The sequence below is a fragment of the Pelobates fuscus genome, chromosome 1, assembly GCF_036172605.1.
Source record: "Pelobates fuscus isolate aPelFus1 chromosome 1, aPelFus1.pri, whole genome shotgun sequence".
Lineage (NCBI taxonomy): Eukaryota > Metazoa > Chordata > Amphibia > Anura > Pelobatidae > Pelobates > Pelobates fuscus.
Genome location: NC_086317.1, coordinates 351,646,014 through 351,670,983, shown reverse-complemented (window position 1 = coordinate 351,670,983; position 24,970 = coordinate 351,646,014). Strand labels below are relative to the sequence as shown.

Genomic DNA, 24,970 nt, shown 5'->3' with positions numbered 1-24,970 from the left:
GGTGGCCATTGGGTTTTAAGGAAGAGGCATTGAAAGGAAGAGCGCTGATACATGATACATGCAAAAAATAACACTTTTCTTTTGGATAAAGTGGGAATGATTGATAAAACCATTGTGTTTCTAAAAATTGTTTATATACAAAAATGATGGTTAGGATGCAGAGGAAGCAACAGATAAAAAAAAGCTCACATATTTAATAAATTGCTCCAACAATTTTCTAAAAAAGTTTGATGTAAAAGTGTTGGCCACACTTTGATAAATCTTCCCCAGTAAATCAATAGTTGGGAACCACCGTAACATTTGTCAGATTGTTAATAGACCTCGTTCTGTCTCTAACAACTTATTGTACATAGTCACATATTTCCATAAGTGTCCCTGAGTTGCTATAATACAAATCTTGTATAATGCTCTGATGCCCCTTTTGGTGTTTGCCAGATTATGTATAACATTTCATTCTTCATGTTATACTCACCCTTGCAGTCACCCACAATGCTTTTCACATGTTAAATGATTTTACTGATCGCTTTTTATTGCAAGAACATTTCTCTATGAAGCTGAAAACACAGAATGATTCAACTAGAATTCTGCACTTAAATTTGTGTTCATCATGTTCTGTATTATGTTTCTGAAACAGTACAGAGTCTATGATTTCATGAAGCTATTTGGTTCAATGTTATTGATTTTATCTCAGCTGTACTTGGAGTAACCCTAATATATTATTGTGTAGTTACGAAAAGAAAGAATTACACATAATAAGCAGAAAGAGAACATATTCCAATAATAGGTATTCATCAGTTAGGAAATGCCTAATTCCAGAATTACTGCAATTTATGTAACAATATAGCTAACGGAACAAATTTAGAATGTTTTATACAAATGTTTACTGTTATTTGCTGTGAAGTGTGTTTATTTTGTAGCCTTATAAAATGAGATTTTAAGAGAGAACAATTTTACAGATCTGTCATACCTACAGCATTAATGGTTATTATTTTAAATGTTCTAGGTGTCAACATTTCCAGTGGTGCTTTACAGAGGAGGAACAATAAAAAGTGTTTTAGGGAGGGAAAACAGTATAAAAATCTTAGAAAATCAAATAGTTTTGGTTCACAGTGCTCTGAAAATTAAGCTTTGCAGCTAGGTTTTCCAGTTAAAAAGGCTTTATTCTTCATTTGCCTTTTGATAGCACAGTGTTGAGACATAACATTGTTCTGTTTAAATATAGATTGCAATGCTTCTGTTACACAGTGGGCAACAGAAAACAAGATAGCTGGGACCTGATGGGGACTTGTCTATTAACATTATTTCCTAATCTACTGTAAATGTTGTGTGGATCATACCTCCTATGCTTTAACATGCCCTGATACCAAGTTGCTGCTTGGGCTAAAAAGTAAAGGGATGTGTACTCTCACCGGTACTTTTTGTATTAAGCCATTCAATAACTGAATTTGTGTTTTTTTCATCCATTATTTTAACACTTCAGCTGGAAGGCTATTCCATGGATCCACTACCCTCTCAGTAAAGTAATACTTCCTTGTTTAAAAATAATATCAGGAAGTATTACTTTACTGAGAGGGTAGAGGATACATGGAATAGCCTTCCAGCTGAAGTGGTAGAGGTTAACACAGTAAAGGAGTTTAAGCATGCGTGGGATAGGCATAAGGCTATCCTAACTGTAAGATAAGGCCAGGGACTAATGAAAGTATTTAGAAAATTGAGCAGACTACATGGGCCGAATGGTTCTTATCTGCCATCACATTCTATGTTTCTATGTTTCTATGTTTGTTTGGGATGTACCATTTTTTTTAGATTATGCATTGACCCATCTCCTGTTGTTATATTATTGTGGTATAAAATTGGTTCTAAGCTCCGTGAATTTAGGTACATCTAAGAAATAACCTCTTGGTGCCAGAAAAAAATATGATTTAGTATTGGTGTACTCGTAAATTTAGATGCAGAAAAGGCTTATGATAGTATGACCTTGCCAATATAACCATATATGATGCACATATAAAATGGACACTCCACTGCATAAATTTAAAATAAAAACACTGTTTAGTATATATACCCCATATGAAAACATATGGATATCGAATTATTCATTTTATCAATGAAGATATATCTAAAAACAGCTGCAGATATTATGTCATAGTCTTTTGACTAAACAGCCATTTTAGTTTTAGTCATACTTTAGTCATCTGAATTGTTCTAGTTTTAATCTAGTTGTAATCGACTAAAATTTGACTAAAATTGTTAGTCGACAAAAATAACAGTGTTTGCTAATATTCCCCTTCTAACCCTGCCTTGACTTTCTGTGGCTGACCTATTGCAGACTTCCAATTGCAGCTCAATGAGAAGTCTTTGCAAGGCAGGTGCACTGGGCAGTTGCTGCCTCTTGAGTTTAGCTCCACTGAGCTAACCTAGCCAGGAAGCTTGAAAGCCAGGGGGGTGTAACCAGGTTAATTTACAAAAGTGTAAATTTTGATTGAAATCTGTACTCTCTGTTAAATTTACAAAAAAAATAGGACACACTCATCACTAGTGATGTCCCAAACTGTTCGCCAGGAACCGTTCGTGGCGAACGTGGTGGGCGAACATATGCGATGGTCGGTCCGCCCCTATTTGTCATGGAGGTGGGAGGGTCTGGGAGGGAGGGTCTGCTGCTGATTGGCTGGAATGTGTCTGCTGACTGTGAGGTACAGGGTCAAAGTTTACTCAATGATGACTAATAGGGGGCGGACCGACCATCAAATATGTTTGTCCGCCGCATTCGCCACGAAAAAGCTATGTTCGCCGGCGAACGGTTCCCGGCGAACAGTTCGGGACATCACTACTTATCACACATAAAGCACGTATGCTTATGTGCTTTAGATACCTGGAGTGGCCCTATAAATTAGTTTATTCATAGACTTAAATGGTGTAAATGTAGAGCTCAATTGATTTAAGAACTATCTAAAAATAATTTTTGCTTTTTGGTTTACAATTCACTTCTATTTCTCTTTCAGTGAATGTACCCCGAAGCAGGGTAGTGGAAAGCGGCAGAGAGATAGATAATGAACTTAAAAACGAATGTTTTGCAAGGTACGTACACTATTACTTTAAAAAAAAAAAAGCATATTTTATCTTTTGGCTGCCAGGCAGTGGCATATGGAGTAAGCGAAGCACATGACGAATATATCAGTGCACATATCATACAATGCATTGTAGTAAAGGGGTTAACACAAAATTACATCATTTTATTTTGAGAGGTCAATTAAACTAACTCAACCCAAGTGAAAATAAATTATGGGGGTACATTACACTGTATATGCAAACACAACACGTTATGCAAAAAAAGATTAAGGGCTAAATTTTATTAGAAAAGATAAGCTAGAATCTTATAAATGAGTTGCATTTACCCCATAAAAAAAATCAATGAAAGAACTGCAATTCAATGATCAAATGTAAGTGTATCTCTGTTAATAACATCCAACCCTAAGCTCAAAAACAAATTATTATACATACTAAAGAAGAAGAATTTATGTTTACATGTTTGTTATTTTCTCCATCTTCTACAATTTAAACACCGTAACCAGTTAATCTGAAGTGGTTGTTTTGAAAGGATCCAGCAGATCTGATGTGGGTTCTCAAGCAAACTCAAAATATTTTGTATGACAAATAAAATATATCAAACTAAGTACAGCTACCGTGTTTCCCCGAAAATAGGACCTACCCCGAAAATAAGCCCTAGCCGAATTTTCGGGGTGGGCTGCAATATAAGCCCTACCCCGAAAATAAGACCGAAGCATTTTACCTTTGCGGCCCGGCGGGACTTCCTTCTTCTATGAGGAGGAGGGGGAGGAGCGTTGCGGGCCGTGGCATTGCGCAGCGTGATGACGACGTGCGCAGCGTGATGACGACGTGCGCAGCGCCGTCAGTCTGCCTTCACGGATCTTCAGCGGAAGGATCCATTCCGGGCGGTGAGGCACCCAGTGGTCGGACTCTTTGAACTGTGAGTAGATACTGGCATTTTATGTCTGGGACTTAATTAATTAAAGGGGGGGTGAATTAATTAAAGGGGGGGTGAATTAATTAAAGGGGGGGTTTAATTAAAGGGGGGGATTAATTAAAGGAGTGATAGATTAATTAAAGGGGGTGGATTAATTAGAGGGGGTGTGGATTAATTAGAGGGGGGTGTGGATTAATTAGATGGGGTGTGTGGATTAATTAGAGGGGGTGTGTGGATTAATTAGAGGGGGTGGATTAATTAGAGGGGGTGGATTAATTAGAGGGGGTGGATTTATTAAAGGGGGGTGGATTAATTAAAGGGGGTGGATTAATTAAAGGGAGGGTGGATTCATTAAAGGGGTGGTGGATTAATTAAAGGGGTGGTGGATTAATTAGAGGGGGTGGATTAATTAGAGGGAGGGTGAATTAATTAAAGGGGGGTGGATTAATTGAAAGTGGGATTAATTAAAGGGGGGTGAATTAATTAAAGGGAGGGTGCATTAATTAAAGGGAGGGTGGATTAATTAAAGGGGTGGTGGATTAATTAAAGGGGGTGTGGATTAATTAGAGGGGTGTGTGGATTAATTAGAGGGGGTGTGGGTTAATTAGAGGGGTGTGTGGATTAATTAAAGGGGGTGGATTAATTAGAGGGGGTGGATTTATTAAAGAGGGGGGGTGGATTAATTAGAGGGGGTGGATTAATTAAAGGGGGGGTTCAATGTACATACCGGTACCGTAAAAAAATAAGCCCTACCCTGAAAATAAGCCCTAGTGTGTTTTGTGTGACTAAAATTAATATAAGACCCGGTCTTATTTTCGGAGAAACACGGTAAATTCCCAAGTGACATTATTCACTAAAATCTCACCAAACAATAAATACACTTAACAGATAAAACGAATAGCGCACATTAGTAGAGTTATTCACTCAAGTGAGAATTCAAAGTCAATATTTAATGTAAAACCATAGCAGTTGGCATAGCTAACATAATTTTGTGTTCTGTTTGGCTATTTTGAACTTGAAATTCACTCTGAATTTGCACCTTAGTAAATAGACTTGTGCATATACATAAAGCATACATACAATTACACTACTGATAGCTAATGGACTATGAGAAGAAGAATAAAAATATGCAAGAACATATCACAGTATGTTTGAACAGAATAATAGATGTATATTAAAGGAACACTGTAGTGTTAGGAATACATATCTTTATTCCTAATGCTACAGCACTGTTGCCCTTTGTCAATGATGTTCCCCCAACTGTTTACAAAAAATTAATTAAAATAATTAAAAATAAACAAATTACTCATCTGTTCTCCAGGGTGGCCCCCACTGAAGTCACTATAACAACTTCAATAAGATGACGTTATTAACCCCTTAAGGACACATGACATGTGTGACATGTCATGATTCCCTTTTATTCCAGAAGTTTGGTCCTTAAGGGGTTAAAGTCCCTACATTGTTCTTTTAAATATTATTAACATATCAAATATGTTTATTGAACAACTATTATTTTTTTTCATAAATATTATGCAATGTTACTTAGATACTCTTGCTAAGTTGTAACCTCAACTCTCATCATCCAGCGACCTGAAAGCTATTTCTAGGCTGGCCTTATCAATTTTACCCAAGTTTTATTTGCTGCATCTGCACCCCATAAGCAAAATTTGATTTGAGATTTCTTACCTTCCAGGAGAGAAAGCCGAGCCACAAACAATACTTGTGAGGGCCACCACCCTGTCAAGAGCTTAACATTGCCTGGTTCACCAAACAGTGAAATTGGCTACGGGAAAAAGACAGTAGCCACGCTATGACTGTTCCCAGCTTACAGAGAAATTGACTGCTCTTTCTAATTTTCCTATAAATCTCAGTATTAAAGAATGTATATCTGGCCGAAATTAAAATGATCTCAGAGATAAGATAACCAAAAGAGTGTTTTTTTGTTTGTTTGTTTGCTTGCTTGCTTGATTTCATTACTTTTTAATGCAGTATCTTTATCATAGCTTAAAAAATAGCAAGATCTACCTGGTGATAATAAAAACCAAACTACTCACTAGTGGTTTCCAGTCTTCCAGTATTCAGCATTTGTGAAGAAAATAATCTTACTCTATTGATCCTCTTTATTTTCTTAAAACATACAGTCCAATGAGTAAAAGTAAATGCAGCAAAATATGTAAATACATTAAATATTCATCTACAGTAGTCCACATAGAATAGAAGCATAATGTAAAACAGGACAGCTCTCAAAGGTTTACATGTTCATGTCGCAATTGTTTGAAAATCATATAGATAATTACTTAAAGCCAGCTTTTACTGTGCTGGTCACTGCTTCCCACTAGGTGCCTATAAAATTCCATCAATATGAGTTTTTGGATAGTGTTAATAATGTATTGCTTTTAATGCAGCCAAACCATACTGTACTTTAGTTATATTTGTTTCTGATTGAATTGAATAAAATAGGTTATTTTGACTGTTTTATTCCTTTCAGTATAATATTCTACATGATGTGATTTACATCAGGTTTAAATAACTATTTAATTAAAAAAAAATTATTATTATCAATAAAGTGTGTGTGCGTGTGTGCGTGTGTGCGTGTGTGCGTGTGTGTGTGTGTGTTTTTTTTTTTTTTTTGCTGTAAGAATATAAAACAATATAATGGGTTTTTTTCATCCTTAAAGTCATGCTAACATTGTGCAGTAGAACTCAGATGACTGCCATGGAGAAGTTTAGACAGGATTTGATTTAATATAGAGTGCTCGGATCCCTCATTGTTACTTCACTTTGATTTAATATAGAGACAGATGTTTTCTGGTAGGTAGTTATTATTAATTATTTATAAAGTGCTGACATATTCAGCAGTTCTGCACAATCATGGCAAAAAATACAGTTTAAACATTCCAGTACAAAAGCAATGGAGCAAGGGCATTGCTAGAGTCCAGGGACACCTAGGGCTTGAACCAAAAAGAAACTTGATGACCACTACACAAGCAGAGAAGGGCAGATGCCTTGACATACCACTGCCTCTCTATATTACGTTACGTCCTTTCTGCCCATGAAAAGTGTCCTGCTGATGTTCTTTGGAATCATTCTGCACAACCACGTGTTCATTGTAATCTCACAAAGCTACCTTAAAAAGAACGGAGGTGTGCAGTAAAGTTATGTTCCGAGCAAAACACTGCTCTACATTAATATCCCGATTCCACCTCCACCATCTGTAGAAATCCAGGGCCAAAGAGTCTGACATTCAGGGCAACTGCCCCCAAAGTAACCTTCTTGATATTACTATGGAACCAAGGTTCTTACCTCTAAGTTTCCATAAAAATGTGAACAAAATGATAAGGTGAGTATCTAAAATAATCTCTGGTTCTAAGATTTGCACATTGTTTAAGGTAATTTTGATTACCACATATACAGGGATAGATTACCTATGAGGCAGAGTAGGCACTTACCCACATGCGCATGCGTGTTCAATTTTCAACATATGCCTACATTGTGTGTTATACTGTTAAAGTCTGAGTATCTGATAGCACATCATGTATATGGCTACCCATCATTTCAAAAGCATTGGAATAAGGTATAATCAGCTAGGCCCCTTTCGTGACAATGGAATATAAAACATTTTTTTGTTCATAATTTTTTTTTATTTGCTTACTTTAATTTTTATTGCAAGTCAATATGAAATTAAATCACACTCTGTTTCTACTGCTTGCTCTTTATCTGGATTAGAAATACATTCTTCTACGAGGGCTTTTGTCACAAGGTAGGTATTGTAGAAGGTATCCTACCTACCAGATTATACAGACGCCTCAACATTGTTCCCAAGGATAGAGGGCTTATAAAGACTTATGGACATAATAATGTTCATTGAAATACCAATGCATGGTTTTAGCCAGGCAGCTATATTTACCGTATAAGGACAATATATCCACATACACCCACATACAATCTTAAAGCTAACATTCTAGTGTTGTCTCCCCTCCCAAAAAACAGCAAGATATTATTTACAAATACCAACCAGTGAGGTATTTTTTGATGTCATAAGGCTTTCCATGTCCATTTTTCTGAAACATTTGGAATGATTAGAGTAGTTACTATAGAATGTGTAATTATTTACAAATAGGAAAACCAGAAAGGCTGCATTGGCTAAATGTAATTTTAAATTCCTCGGGGCTGAATTTTATGACTAGATATTATTCTGATTCTGGTAGTAGAACGGAAAATATTGAATTAAAATCAATACAAAATGTGTTAATCAATTACCAATAATATATTTATCTCTGGTCTGCACATCAATAAATTAAATATGTGTTTTCAAAAATTGTCATATTGGCCACAATAAGCTATTGTCAACTTTATCAGTTATGCGGCTTATTTATGTGCAATCAACATAGAAACAAAACTAGTGTTTTGTTACTGTATTTGCTTTTTAAATATAACAATTGCATCAGAATATGGACACTTGTAACAGTTGTATATACTATTAATAAATAAATAAAAATTTGCAAAGCAAAATGAGGATTTAACAGCTAAATGTGTTTTTTTTTTCATGTTGTGAAAAAGCTAATTACTTAATTGGCAGACAGTATTAAAATTGATATATAAAAATGAAACAAGGTTAAATATTTTTTTTTCCCTAGAGTATCTTGGTTTGCATCAAACTATTCTGGAAAAAATCAATGCAAAAATATTTAACATTGTGTAAATCTGTTCACAGGAAAAGCATTCATTTTGATCAGGTTGTGTCAATAATAAAAAGATTTACGCCCTCTACTCTTGTCACAACTAAATCACTTCTAGGCTTAAATTAAGTAATTACCAGTAAATCAATTGATAGCTGCTTTTCTATAAGTCAATTTTAGCATATGCCAGTGGTCATCACAAACAATAGAATTATTACATTAATGTAAAATGGAACTGTTGTTCCATATTTTTTAAAAATAATAATTCCATTTATGTGATCAGTTTATTTGGAAACAAAAAATGTTGAAGTATCAAAATATACTTTCTTTTGTTAAAATCTCTACATCAGTTTGTATTTTAAAGATCATTTTGGGCAGGATTGGACACTCATCCGCCATCTTGTTCACACTATCAATGGACCTAGAAGCTTGCTGCTATTGCTGGTCCAGGTGATAAGAAGATCTCCTCACATGTGTTATGGCCTTTACATTCTTTTCTATTTATAAATTAGTGGCAGCACCATGAATAGCTATGTAACATGGCTCTCAAGCTTCCATTCCAGTGGATAGGGTTTGTGAGGCAAGGACTGGTGTGCCTGTCCTATTAGGGAAGATTGTCTTTCTATACAGACTTAATAAATGCCTTGTGTGTATTCTTCAAAATGGAGATCTCTTTTTGGTTGAGTTCAGTGATGTCGATTCTGGGTTCAGGTACAGCCCTAATCTGGCTTCATATAACTTCTCCTCCTTGAGTCATTATGAAGTCCCCGTGGGACATAAAGCAGGAGCATAGTAGAAATACAAAAACAGCCTGTAGATAGCATGTAAATGATATGCTTCAGGAAAGCAGTTGTGTGTGTATTTGCCTATGAATAAGGACTGAACAGACTCAGAATGTGTCAGGAGTTTAGTTCCTGGTTTTGCCCAGTCTGTTATGAAAATTTTAAGAACTGATATTGTTTTTCAACTTGTACTAGTGAGTTTTTTTTTTGTTATGACAAAATATATGTCCTTATATTCCGAAGTCTGATAATGGGCTGCTGGTCTTTGACATACTTAAGTCTACATTTTATTACCGTCCAACCCTGTACACCAGTGTTTACTACAGATAATGCTGTTCCAAATGCTCCCTCTTGTGTTTTCCATTTGAACACCAGCACAATAAAAGTTGAGAAAGTGTGCATGTAGAACAAATAATTACAAGACAAAAAAATCACCCTTTTGGCATGCTTGATTTGTAAAATATACACCAAATATATGAAGGGACCCTTAAACTTACATTATACGTTGGATAGGCTGAAAGATGATGACAAATGGTAAAGACTCATCTATGAGTATTTTACATAGACATTTACTGACGATAACCCATATAAAACCTCACAAAGTAGATTTTATAGAATGCTTTATTAACAGATGACATCATTTGCATTAATATGAATTTGGAAAATTATACCCATCTAGGATATTATCATGTCATACTCCAATAAGTATGTTACTTACAATGCACTGTACATCTGACAGTTTACCTTTAAAGCTATGTAAATTAACCGCTTACTTTGCTTCTAACTTTGGTTTATTTTCCCACAGGTTTCAATGGAATCTTCAGCACAGTTGATCACCTGAGACTTTTCTTGAGTGTTGCACCAATAAAGATATTTGCACATTTTCGTGTTTATCTTATACCTGTAGATATTATTTTAATTATACGTTAAACTGTATATCCCTCAACCATATAGATATTGATGTGTAAACCCTGACCTGGGTGAAGATCTGATCAAATGTCTTACACGTGACTCAACATATCCAATATATGTATCACATATACCTTATCAGCAGAATAGATCATTCTCCAGCAGACTCAAAACACTAAGTCATATGGCAACCAGCTTCCCAAATTCAGTGACTTATATTACTGGGCTTGATACAGTCAAGGTTAAATAACAGTTGATCTGATACTTAGTTGGTAAGAACATCTGAATTGCTATATAAAAAAAAAAAGATTGCTGTAAAAGACATTAGTTATGCCAAGAGACTGACCTTAACCGGTTAGGAATGATAGTAGCATCACTGACCTAAAGTGAGACTAAGGGAGAGTTAATGTTTTAAGTAGGAAAAAAGGAGAAGATCAGTTTTGGTTCAGATAAGTTTCAAGTAGCAGGAAGTAATCCATTTAGGGACATAACAGATGGCTGGTAACACAATACTAGCAGTAAGAAAGATGATCAATGGAAGAATAGTAAATATGAGTGTCATCAGCATATGTATGATAGTAAAACCCAAAAGTAATGTATTAGACGTTAAAGAAATCATAAAAGAAAGTGACCCAGAATAGAATTTGAGTTACTCCATATAAAATACATAACGGAGAGGACAGACAATGGTAGAGTTAGTAAGAGCCAGTGATGACAGAATGTGAAGGCATTTATGGTTAGAGCAGAGCCAGAATGGAAATGGTCAGACAGAGGGTAGAAAATGAGAATGTTAATCAGCCCAGTATAGACGGGGCAACCAATAAGACAGGAGAGGTTGAAATGAGATGAGACATGAGTTTATGACGCTGAGTTGGGAGATGATTTTGTTAGTATGGGAGCAATAATTGCGTGTTTAAGAAAAGATTAAAAGTTATGCATGGGAACCTAATTCAAGGCACATATCTGCATGTGTACTCTATTAACACGCAATTTGGATGTAGATATCACTTTGAGGTTCCTGAATTACTCAAAAAAAGATATAACTATAGAAAATAGTTACAGAAAGAGGCATATGCATTGCTTTATATGCAAAATATGCATATTTTGCTGCTGAGTATATTTCAATTACAATTTCTAAATATTCTGGTGACCCACGGAGAAGAAAAAGAAATGGTCAGAACACATTCTGCACACTCACTGTGTTGTCCTGTATATAGCTGGACTTTTTCAGTTGACAGAGGATACTGAACTGAAAATCTTAAAGCATTGGTATACACCTATGTTCTGTTCAAACAGTGACTGCCACATTCAAGGAGGTGAATACAATTTTATATAAAAGCACATGAGAGTTCTCCATCTGACTCAGTTTAGATATCTACATACTGCAATAACATTGTGTCCCAACTAGTACACTATAGTATTCTACATGGGTAAGTAATTATGAAGTTAACTTATTAAAGCTGTGAACCAATTCAAGTTAAAGGGTAACTCTGCTATACTCATTGCATAGGCCATGGTGCATAGAGTTTCTTGACACTGCCAGTCTCCTATGCCAACTAGAAGCTCAGACAAATGGTGATCATCACACCAGGACACCAGTATACAGTGAAAAATGGGTCACACAATTATTACCAAAATATCTTTAGAGACAAAGATCCAGTGATATTAAGCAGCACATGTAGATATGTAAAGTGAATAATTACCTTGTCTACACATCCATATTCATTTTATTTTAATTATGTTAAGTTGATTAAATCAATTGTGATTTTTAAAATTCCCTGTCAATCAATGAGCAAAACAAATGTCACTTAAACTATTGGTGTTTACCAAATCCTGAGTTTACACTAGAGAATTTACGAGTAATTTCCTTGACGTTTCTGTGCACAATTGATTTTTATTTACATTTAAAATTACACGTCAAATAAATATTTTGATCCATTTGACACTCCCAACACATAGCTGATGGTCCCTAGATAAAACATGATATTCTATTGTACTTTGAGAAATGATTAAAGCTTGCTCATGCTGTTTGTTAAATGCCTTCGATGTATTTGTATGTCTTAGCCAAGAAGCCAGTTTACTTTAGGCAAAATCTTATAATGGTTTAATTAACTAGCAGTAACTATTTGTGTCATATATCAGCTTCAGAAATAATATTTCAATTTTATAACAAACAAAAAAGGCAATTGTGCAATAGTATTGCTATAGCAAGAAAGACAAACAATATGCTACTGTACGTCTTGGTTAATCATGTAAGTGAGAATTGTCAGGAATTCAAAGCAAGTTCAAAATAGTCAAACTTTAGAAAAAAAATTCAAATCAGCTATGTTTTTAATTTGACTTTTTTCTTTGCCTTGAAAATGTAAAATATTTTCTTTGTCACTGTAATGTGATCCAAATATATATATATATATATATATATATATATATATATATATATATATAATAAACAATACACAAGATCCAGCGCACTCTCCTATCTACTAAACAGCAACTTCAATGTTGACAGATTTTATTAGTTTGTAAAAGTTTTTTTTAAAAACACCTAATCTAGGCAAAAAAATAATGGGGATTTAGTTACATTATATGATCATACATTGCATAAGCCTGCCACAACGTCAATGTACCCCATCTTTGGCAGGTCCTACTCTCACAGTCTAATGTCTGCTCTTATGAGATTAACCACTTACTTGGGAAAAAATTCCATCTGAGGCTCTCTGCAGTACAAGGCTAAATAGGGACCTGAGATGAGGCACCTGTAACAGGGAGGGGTGCAAAACCAAGGAGTTGGCTAGACTCCCAAATATATATATATATATATATATATATATATATATATATAAAATAAAAAAAAATTCAAAAGGTGCTGCACTCACTGTATACTCCAAGTAAATGCCCGGTGCTTGATCGGCAAAAATTGTAGAAAGGAAAATTGACCGCACTCCAAGGACTTCTTTCATAAAATATAACTTTTAATATTCCAAATAAAAATATCAACGTTTCAGTCTAGAGATTCTAGACTTTCATCAGGACATAATAAGCATATACACAAATCCCCCTTAAATACCCACACCTAGTAATCAATGCACTCACCCCTCCTGGGTCTGGACCTCCCCTCCAAGCGTCCCGGATCATTTTCGCGCCGAAAATGTCGGTCGCGTTCCGATGACGTCATCGTGCACCATTGCGCATGCATCATGACGCTCGCGTCACTGCGCACGCATCATCATTGTATCCGGCTGTTTACACTGGGTTACTATGGGAACCAGACGCCGAAACGGCGAAAAACATCAAATCAAAACAAAACATCACATGCTTCCATATTTTCAGTGCACATATCAGTATTACTGACACACTTCAAATTAAAAACACTAATGCACTACTGGCTGGAGGATGAACAATCCAGATATAAAGAGAATTAAATTAACATAACACTGGATTGGCATACATAGATAGAAACAAACTGTATCACACAGCTATAACTGATGAACAGCAAATACCAAGCAGAGAAGCCAGGATTAAATGCTATAACCAAACTTCATATTTTAAAGAGTCCAAAATGTCTATGGCCTCTACCCTATGATTATTTTCAACCACCCTAAACAACTATAATCTACATATTTACATATTTATAAATTAACCACTCTGTATCTCAAGGCATACCACAACTAGGGATGCTCAGAATCCTAATCTCCAGAAGTCACCACTCAATGTAAAGATAATGAGGCAATATGGGAATAGTCCAACGTGTTGTGTCATTTGGAGATTATATTCCAGCCCCATTCCGGTCACCCCCATTTTTTGGGTCCATTAACCAGGGTTATAGTTAAATTACCCTGGAGGGTACCAACTATCTGTCTGTACAGTGCAACAAGGCACTTCTAACTTCGACTCCATATCAGGGCTTTATATAGACCCATCCCTTCCAAATATTATATCCCCTACAGAAAAGATCGCTCATATTAGAGAGTCTATATACTCTGAGGTACCATACAAGAAATTCTTAGTTACCCAATAAGGACCATTACATATTGCATGTATGGTCAATGGGTCCATCATCGATATCATGTGGGACTTTCCACCATGGCCTATCAGACCAGTTTTACTCTTCCGTAATTTGAGCATTTTATCCCGCCAGCCTATCCCCACGGGTGGGCCTGCGGATAAAAAACACCCTATCTGGAGTCAACGTAAAAATGTCTGGATCGCAATAAGGCAATTAGAGAAAGACTGCTAAAGAGTATTTCTCATTGAGTCCTTTAGGTGTAATTGTTTCCAAAGTTCTAATCCAGTAGATTTCTCTCTGCAGGAGCATTTTCTTCCTATCGCCACCTCGTCTTGGTGGTGGTATTTGGTCAATTGGCGTCAGTTTAAGAGTTGTAAGGGCATGTCCAGCTTCCAAGAAATGTCTTGCCACAGGTAATTCAGAGCCATTGTCCCGATACGCTACCCTGATACTTGACCGATGATTTCTAATGCGTTCCCTCAAAGGCAGGTCTGTTTTACCAACGTAGGCCAACCCGCAAGGACATGTCAATTTATATATGACAAAATCGCTGGTACATGTAAGGCGGTGTTTGATGGTATATTGCCTACCAGTTAGAGGGTGTGAGAACGTGCGGCCTGGGACCATGTGTCCACAAGTAACACATCCCAAGCAGCGATAACATCCCTTATTGCCTCATTATCTTTACATTGAGTGGTGACTTCTGGAGATTAGGATTCTGAGCATCCCTAGTTGTGGGATGCCTTGAGATACAGAGTGGTTAATTTATAAATATGTAAATATGTAGGTTATAGTTGTTTAGGGTGGTTGAAAATAATCATAGGGTAGTGGCCATAGACATTTTGGACTCTTTAAAATTAGAAGTTTGGTTATAGCATTTAATCCTGGCTTCTCTGCTTGGTATTTGCTGTTCATCAGTTATAGCTGTGTGATACAGTTTGTTTCTATCTATGTATGCCAATCCAGTGTTATGTTAATTTAATTATCTTTATATCTGGATTGTTCATCCTCCAGCCAGTAGTGCATTAGTGTTTTTAATTTGAAGTGTGTCAGTAATACTGATATGTGCACTGAAAATATGGAAGCATGTGATGTTTTGTTTTGATTTGATGTTTTTCGCCGTTTCGGCGTCTGGTTCCCATAGTAACCCAGTGTAAACAGCCGGATACAATGATGACGCGTGCGCAATGACGCGAGCGTCATGACGCATGCGCAATGGCGCACGATGACGTCATCGGAATGCGACCGACATTTTCGGCGCGAAAATAATCCGGGACGCTTGGAGGGGAGGTCCAGACCCAGGAGGGGTGAGTGCATTGATTGCTAGGTGTGGGTATTTAAGGGGGGTTTGTGTATATGCTTATTATGTCCTGATGAAAGTCTAGAATCTCTAGACTGAAACGTTGATATTTTTATTTTGAATATTAAAAGTTATATTTTATGAAAGAAGTCCTTGGAGTGCGGTCAATTTTCCTTTCTATATATATATATATATATATATATATATATATATATATATATATATGAAACATGGGGGATGGTTGCACTCACCTAAACATGCTTAAATGGGGTGCTGCTGGGGGCCATATTATACAATAAACAATACACAAGATCCAGCGCACTCTCCTATCTACTAAACAGCAACTTCAATGTTGACAGATTTTATTAGTTTGTAAAAGTTTTTTTTTAAAAACACCTAATCTAGGCAATAAAATAATGGGGGTTTAGTTACATTATATGATCATACATTGCATAAGCCTGCCACAACGCCAATGTACCCCATCTTTGGCAGGTCCTACTCTCACAGTCTAATGTCTGCTCTTATGAGATTAACCACTTACTTTAAAAAATAAAATCTTCACATTTCTTAATAAACTTACAGCACTGCTAGAATAAGCAGGATGGATACTGAATCGGAGACACTTTAACACATTTCATGGCTTAGCGGCACTTCCTCAGAGATAATAGATCTAATGAACATATACACCATATAAATGGAGCACACCGTTTAATAATATTGAGTATAGGGTGAGTACCGTATATACTCGAGTATAAGACGAGTTTTTCAGCACATTTTTTGTGCTGAAAAACACTCACTCGTCTTATACTCGAGTCAGTTGTCTGTATTATGGCAATTTTCATTGCCATAATACAGACAAGGACCGGGGGCTGTCAGGAAGCTGTAACTTACCTTCACCGCAGCTCCTGTCAGCTCCCTTCTCTCTCATCCGTCCGTGCAGCTCCCAGGTCGGCTTCCTCTGCAACTCTCGCGAGAGCCGCGGGGTCAGAGCGTTGCCACGGGTTACCGTGGCAACGCTCCGCGCGGCCGCGAGAGTTGCAGAGGAAGCTGACCTGGGAGCTGCACGGACGGAGGAGAGAGAAGGGAGCTGACAGGAGCTGCGGTGAAGGTAAGTTACAACTTCCTGACAGCCCCGCTCCTACAGCCCATCCACTGGACCACCAGGGAGTGAGAGCCCCCCTCCCTGGCCAGCTAACAAGCAGGGAGGGGGGACGAAAAAATAAAAATAAATAATAATAATAATAAAAAAATATATAATAAAAAAATATTAACAACATGAAAAAATATATATTACAATAATTAATAAAATGCCCACCCCCACCAATGCTCTGCACTCACACACTGCATTCATACACACACTCATACACACACTGCACTGCATTCATTATATACACACACTGCATACACACTGCATTCATACACACACTGCATACACACTGCATTCATACATACACACATACACACACTGCATTCACACTGCACTCATACACACACTGCACTGCATTCATTATATACACACTGCACTCATACACACACTGCACTGCATTCATTATATACACACTGCACTCACACACTGCACTCATATACACACACTGCACTGCATTCATTATATACACACTGCATACACAATGCACTCATACACACACACTGCACTGCATTCATTATATACACACTGCATACACAATGCACTCATACACACACACTCCATTCATTATATACACACTGCATTCATACACACACTGCATTCATTATATACACACTGCACTCATACATACACACTGCATTCATTATATACACACTGCATACACACTGCACTCATACACACACTGCACTGCATTCATTATACACACACTGCACTGCATTCATTATACACACACTGCACTGCATTCATTATACACACACTGCACTGCATTCATTATACACACACTGCACTCATATACACGCACTGCACTCCATTCATTATATACACACTGCATTCACACACACACAGCATTCATATACACACTGCATTCATACACACACACACTGCATTCATTATATACACACACTGTAAATAAATATTCAGTTAATATAACTTTTTTAGGATCTAATTTTATTTAGAAATTTACCAGTAGCTGCTGCATTTTCCACCCTAGTCTTATACTCGAGTCAATAAGTTTTCCCAGTTTTTTGGGGTAAAATTAGGGGCCTCGGCTTATATTCGGGTCGGCTTATACTCGAGTATATACGGTACTTGGGAATAAAGTTCTATGTAGGTAACTGACTAAACAAGGGCAAAAAGCAGTATGTTCTAAATATAACTGCACATAGTACGCTACCTAGCAGAACAATATAACATGCATTTTTTATTTGTTAAAACACAGAACCCATATCAATGTACATTTCAGCCATTTAAAACCTTTACTATCACTTTTAACTTGACTGCTGCTTAGTCAATAATCCCCATCAGTTACTAACATGTACAAGAAATAATTGTACAATATCATGCTAGTGAGGCTACTGTTTAATAAAAACTATTTTTATTTTTTTAGTTAATCCTCTTCAAACATGTTGACAATAAAATATACCATATAACAGACAATGCATATAGGACATTAAGATAGCACCTCTAGATTTAATAAATGTATTACTTTGTCAAATGGAAAGGAAATTAAGGAAGTTATAACCAAATGGACCAACGTCCCTCCTTAATCAATAATCCACACCAGCTTCATTCAAAGATAGTATATGCAAAGTAATATATAGTACCAATTAGATCAGGATAGAGATCTATCACACAGTAAGTGTAACTTAATTCAGCAACCTTACTACCTCAGTTACTACAGCTAAAGATGACGCAAGCAGCTTTCCCTCAAATATTATCATTTAAAAACTAAATTGTGTAATTCTTTGATAAATACCAAAAATATTAGAAATCAGGAAGAAGACAAATGCTTTTTGGGGCACTGCATGTTAAAGGATCACGCATTAAACATTTGTTCTTGTATCCTGCAAATATTATTAAGAAAAACACATATTTTCACTCCAATTAACTTATACAGAATACTGTATTTCTTTTATCAAACTGATGACAAACCCTGGGTTGTTTTCAACACATGAGAAGCATTGGCATGCTACAATGCTATTTCAAATAATGATACATGTTTCCATTCTGCTTTCATTGATTCACTCTGCATACATCAGATCCCATTTTACAGTATACTGTTGTGCTGATGTAGACATAACAATTGCACTAAGAATAATGCGTGGGTCACATAGAGTGATTTATTGAACTGGTTGGTGTGTAAGGGGGAAAAGCAAAAGGCTAATCTGATTTATGGTTCTAATTTTGTTTGGTCACATTGCAACTTGCCATTTGCAGTGGGATAGCATTACCATGTACAATAAATGTCAAAGATTCATTACCTATTGTATTAGTGCGTTTAAACTGCATACTTAACAATTTCATCTCGCTATATGATATCTACATATTTATATGGTGAAACAAGAAATGAAAACCATGCTACAATATTTGTATGTTGGCCTATCAGTGAATTAAATCCTAATATATAATAATTAGGAATCTCATTTATGAGGTTTATCTCTAAAGTAGATTATGGCATCCATTATGCTGAGCTGGTAAAATCATCACAGGTATCATCTAATTAGATGAATAATCGGACATTTGATATTTTGCTTGTAATTTATAATGATATATATATATAAACCGCATTTATTATTTCCATTAGTAAAAATGGAGAAGAAAAAGAGTTAAAGAGAGCATGTGAAAATATTGAGCAGACAATTGGGCAACACCGTCCTGAAAGTACTTACTGTCTAATTGGCATTAGTAGCCAACTTTGAATTATTTGTGACTTATAAAGCCACCCAGCCCCATGTCAACTTGATTTTTCTTTATATATATATATAGAGGCAGGAATATTTATTCTAGGACATGTTATGATTTATTACATTCAGAACCGCCCAATGCCTAATTCAAACAGCAGAGTATGTTAAAGGAACGCTGTCGGGTTAGGACTATAAAGACGCATTCCTAACACTATAGAAACACGCTTGCCCCCCTCCCCCTGACGGATATAAGGGTTAAATAACATTTAAACATTTACCTCATTCCAGCGCTGATGTCCCTGGGCACTAGGTCTGGCTTCTCTGCCTACGTCAGCCGATCGGGTAAGTTAATACGCATAAATGGCGAGTGCATTAGGTCTTCCTCATGGGATAGTATTGACTCAATTCTTTCCTATGGGGATTTTGAAAATGCTGGACACCCTCATGCAAAGCATGTGTCACGACCGCACTTACCTGCAACTCCCCCGCCATGTCTCTGCCAGTGGCTACAGCCGTCTCCTCTCAGTGCACGCCGAGGACTCCAGCGTGCCCAGCTTCGGGTTCCTGCGACCGGCGGTCCTGCAACACGTAGACGCGGTGCCGCAGTTCTCCATACAATGCTGCGTCCCACGGGAGGTTCCAGCTGAAGCCACGTGGAATTCTTTACATGGGGCACGCACGCCCGAACTTAAGCCTCTTAAAGGTACAGTACAGCTGAAGTGGTTTAAAGGACTAATCACCTTCTAACCAATAGAATGTGAGAGGTGGATACCTCTCCCCTATGTAATCACAGTCTACCTCTACCTCACTGCTCAGTTCTACTGTGCTTACTGTGGTGTAAGCTTCAGTGTGCCTTATCTGATTTATCTGGTATCTGACCCCTGCCTGCTTATCATCTCTGAACCTCTGCCGCCTGAACTGACCCCTGGCTTTCCTCGACTGCAAATTTGGTTTTTCCTTTGGTACTTCACCTTGGCTGATTCCTGCCTCCTGGACTCCTCCCGTCAAATATGTGAACGACTTAACAGCATGAGAAGTCCAGCATAATTTCATGAAGATAAACTTTGTGAAACTGCAGGAAGCACCTCTAGTGGCTGTTTGGTAGACAGTCACTAGAATCAGTCTTAACACTGCAATGTAAATATTGCATATTCTCTAAAAAGGAAAGAAGGACACTGTGCCGAGACCACTTCAATGAGATGAAGTGGTCTGGGTGCCCTATAGTATCCCTTTAACCCCTTAAGGACCAAACTTCTGGAATAAAATGGAATCATGACATGTCACATATGTCATGTGTCCTTAAGGGGTTAAATGAGAATGGTCATGACAAATTAACTTTTGGTAAGTGATAGCATACATTACAAGCTACATTTTAGAGAAAAATAAGGGTTTTGATACTGATTAATTATCTTCTCACCAACTTGAACTCTTGTGTTTCCTTACTCAAAACTATGTTTAACATAATTATTTCATCAAGTTTTAACTGATGTATATGTAAACAAAATTATATAAACTCACCTTTAGCATTTGATAGGATCCTTCAGCCATTTACTTGCACCTCGGATAAGACAGTGTTTGAATACCAACAGTCTCTACAGTCTTTAGTTCTTCTGTGCAGAGAGTGAAGAAGAGAAGACCACAGAGACTAACCTTCAGACCAAAGTTACATGTATATGATTGAAGGATTCTGGCAAAGGTAGAGATTAATTTTTCAATTTTTTTACTTATACTTCATTTAAAAAATATTTTTTCTTAAAACTTGATGAAAGGATTATCATGTTAGACACAATTTTGAGCACTATAGTTATTGCAAGTGCCCAACCTTACACGTATAATGAAATGAGCTACAACCTACCAAAAGTTATATTTTTATCATAATTCTTCTTTAAAGGCATGAGAGGATGGGAGAACTATCATAGTTAGAGGTTGCATTAATTCTTGGACTCGATTTATTATGTTGTGGCTCTTGCTTGATAACTTATATTTATGTCCAAAGACCAAATGTGACAAATGCGGGTTGTTTTGTCAACAGTGGTGCCACGAGATTTATGATAGCTTTGATTTCATCTAAATATTCCCTGTTGTCTAATGTCATTTTGTTTCCAACCAAAATGTGCACAGCTAGATCACAATTTCTTTTCATTGCTTCCTTAACATAGTTAAAGAAAATTATCATTGGGCAATAAGATTTGTTCAATTATAGCACTGTGCAACAATTAGCTGTCCTTTCATGATAAATAGTATTAAGAACTTGGATTCCCTGATGATCACAATAGATTTTCCGACAAGAGACTGTCAATGTTGTAAAGTCCTAGAATTTGTCATACAAAATTCAAAGATCCCCAAATATCTACGTTTTATTTAGCATTATATCATTGGAAAGTAAATGTTTAATTCCTTCAGAGTGGACCACCATTGACCTTTGCTGACTAGTTTAAGTAGCACTGGTATGTTACTTACAAATCTTTTTGTAGTTGTGTTGTCCTACTATTGAACATCTCTAGTGAATGGCAAATATATGGGTTGATTCTAAGTCTGATTTCTATTGTATGTTATACCATTTCTCTGGTTGAAACACTGGAGAATGATCTGCTAATTAATTTTTAATTCAACACATACTAAGTAGAATTGGGTATGCTGGAAAGATTTGGTTCAGCTGAATCGCTTGACCTGTTAATAAAATTATCAATGGCTTAACCATCAATCATATTTTTCATCTCTTTTTTTGGTGCCACTGTGGGAACTCTAAAAACACAAAACAAATTAAACATGTTCATTCACTGTCCAGTTTGGTAGTGATACGTTCCTAAGGTAATTCAGATTTACGGAATTCAGATGACCCACCGATGGCTCAAAATTCGGAATTATCCCAGTTTGAAACAGAATGCACGTAGCCCGGCCATTAAAATATCCATTAAAATATCTAACACTTATTGCATTAGACAGAAAAAAAGGAAATTTGCATTGCTAGGATTCAGAGTAGCAAAGAAGAAAATGCCTATAACATGGTCATTCGTTAAAGCACAGAACAAAAGCAAAAATTATACTGGTATAATTATAAACTAGTTTAATACTGTAAAAACATAATATGTTCCCTATAATAAAAGCATATTCTAGGAAAGATTCATAGATGTACCAGTGTGCACATCCATTACAGAATACGTTCTTAAAAAAAGTACCATGGACAGAAGATGTGGTATAATACATATTAATTATATTCAAGTAAAATGCTATTATGTTATTTTATATTATAATGTGATACAGCTTCACAATGGTTAATAATTAAACGTTCACTTTTACTTTGTTTAGAATTTTCCATACTGGTTGTATGTAAGGTGGTCCCTGATAAATGCTCTACTCTTATGATGAGGTGAGAAGTTCCATTTTTCTCTCTCTGTGATATTTTTTTTCAATAATTAGACCCTTATTCTATATTTCACTGGGTATGTAAAAAAAATTAATTTTGCACACTAAAATAATATTTGTGAACTGCTGTCCCATGAATACATAGGATAACTAGAGCAGGATTTACCATAAAGTGACCGTAGGTGACTGCCTAGGGCCCAGAATTTAGACATGGACCCTGAAACCATGACTGTGTGCTTAGCTTCGTGCACTAACACTATGTGAAGAATAAAGGATGTGTCCCTATCTTGTAACCTGGTAAGCATTTTTTAATTATTTTTTATAATATTTTTTGTTTGCATTCTTGTAAAAATTTAAAATGGGGAACAGGATCATCAACTTGAAAAAAAAGATGAGTCATCCAAAAATGAAAGGTGAGCAATTGACCCCCTATGAACCCCTTCCACCCAGACTAGAACACAGTTTTCCTATGCATCCAGTCTATAGCGTCTGTGATTACTACCGTGTTTTTAAATACTTTTACAAATTAAGAAACAACTTTGAAGGAAGAGGTGACTGGCCATCTGGATTTCAGCAAGCAAATGATGATACATGAGCACCATAAAACACAGAAAAGATCAACTAGCTTGGGTAGAAGAGTGTGCAGTGCCAGTGAAAGTAGCAGCAGAAGTTATTGCTACATGAAAAGGTTTGCCTCTATTGGTGTCAGTTGCACTTAATAGACATTATACCAATTCCACTATCCAGAGGCTGAATACTACTAAAAGTGGTGGTGGTGTTAACAGGTCCTCATGAGGAAGAGGTGTTCAGACTTGCAGAGGCCATGGCACTACTGCTGATAATATATGCAGAACAGTACTCCTTCCCTAGTCTTCCTCAATTTCTTCTTACAAATAGGGAATAACTTTGATGATGGTGGATTTGTTTTCTTATCACAATACATCCGGGGTATGAATGATTCTGTATTGTGCATATCAACACAATTTATTACAACAAAAATAAATGTTGGTATTGTAAAATGGGACGGTGCTTTGTGTATTTACTACTGTGACATTAAGAAAGACTGTGCAGTGCTCTCACAACTGCACATCATACACCGTAATGAACACATTCAGAAAAAAGAAAATTCTTCCTCCAAAAGGTTGACAAAAAATGAATGGTATATTAGTAACGTATTCTCACTCTAGGATCGGTAAAATGTGAAAAAAAAAATTAAATCTTCTACCTCAAAGTTGTTAAGTCAAGCCTAGTCTCACACTAGAATCAATTACCCAGCCAGGCGAGGGAATCGTTTTCTTCTTTTTTACTGTGAATACACAAAAGGATTTTCTTTCTCAAAAATAAATAAAAATAATTAACAACTGTATATTAGTCAGTGGTAAAGTAGTCTCACACTAGGAAAAATGAAATAATATTAATTTACAACTCAAAGTCATTTCACATGCCCCTGCAAGTAGCTCTTAGCAGCAAGATAAGCCTATCCTCACTCTAAAATCAACGACACATGCTAGGCAGGAGGAACATGTTTTTTTCTTTGGTACTGAATACACCACACTCCCCAAGACATGGATTTTCTTGCACCAAACAGCTAACAAAAATGAACAACTATAAATTGGTAACCTAGTTTTACACTAGGAACAATGGCAAAATGTCCATCTCCTATTTCTCACTCAAAGGTTTTTTAAGTGCCCCTGGCAGTCACTAATTGCTATAAACAGCAGTCAGGGCCAGCGCATCCATAAGGCGGCACAGGCGGCCGCCTTAGGGCGCACCGACCTGGGGGCGCAAAAGTCCGGGTGACCGGCAGGAGGGAAGCGCACAGCTCCCCTCTCCTGCCGGTCACTTCTTGTAGCGTGGCCGAGCGCAGACTGCAGTGCCGCGGACTGTGTGGAGGGGGCGGGGATATGAACATGTCATATCCCTGCTCCCTCTGTAGCACACAGCGCGGCTGGTGCCCAGCAGGGGCGGAGCTACCACCAGCCCCTTCTAATCAGCATGGGAGGACTTCCTCCCAAGAAGACTGGAGCACGAGAAGGCAGAGAGGAGGGGGACTGGGCAGGACCAGCTCCTCCAACTCCCAACTACCTCAGGAAGCACTTTGGATCCCAGGTAAGC

General features: G+C 36.8%; 1 long non-coding RNA gene across 1 annotated transcript in view; it reads left to right on the top strand.

The window, feature by feature from the left end:
* Positions 1 to 3,066, top strand: part of LOC134595100 (uncharacterized) — an 80,289-nt gene extending 77,223 nt beyond the window's left edge. Inside the window, exon 3 of the long non-coding RNA XR_010090327.1 lies at positions 3,003 to 3,066. This is a non-coding gene — a long non-coding RNA (uncharacterized LOC134595100). The remainder of the gene's footprint in view (positions 1 to 3,002) is intronic.
* The last annotated feature ends 21,904 nt before the right edge of the window (positions 3,067 to 24,970 follow it).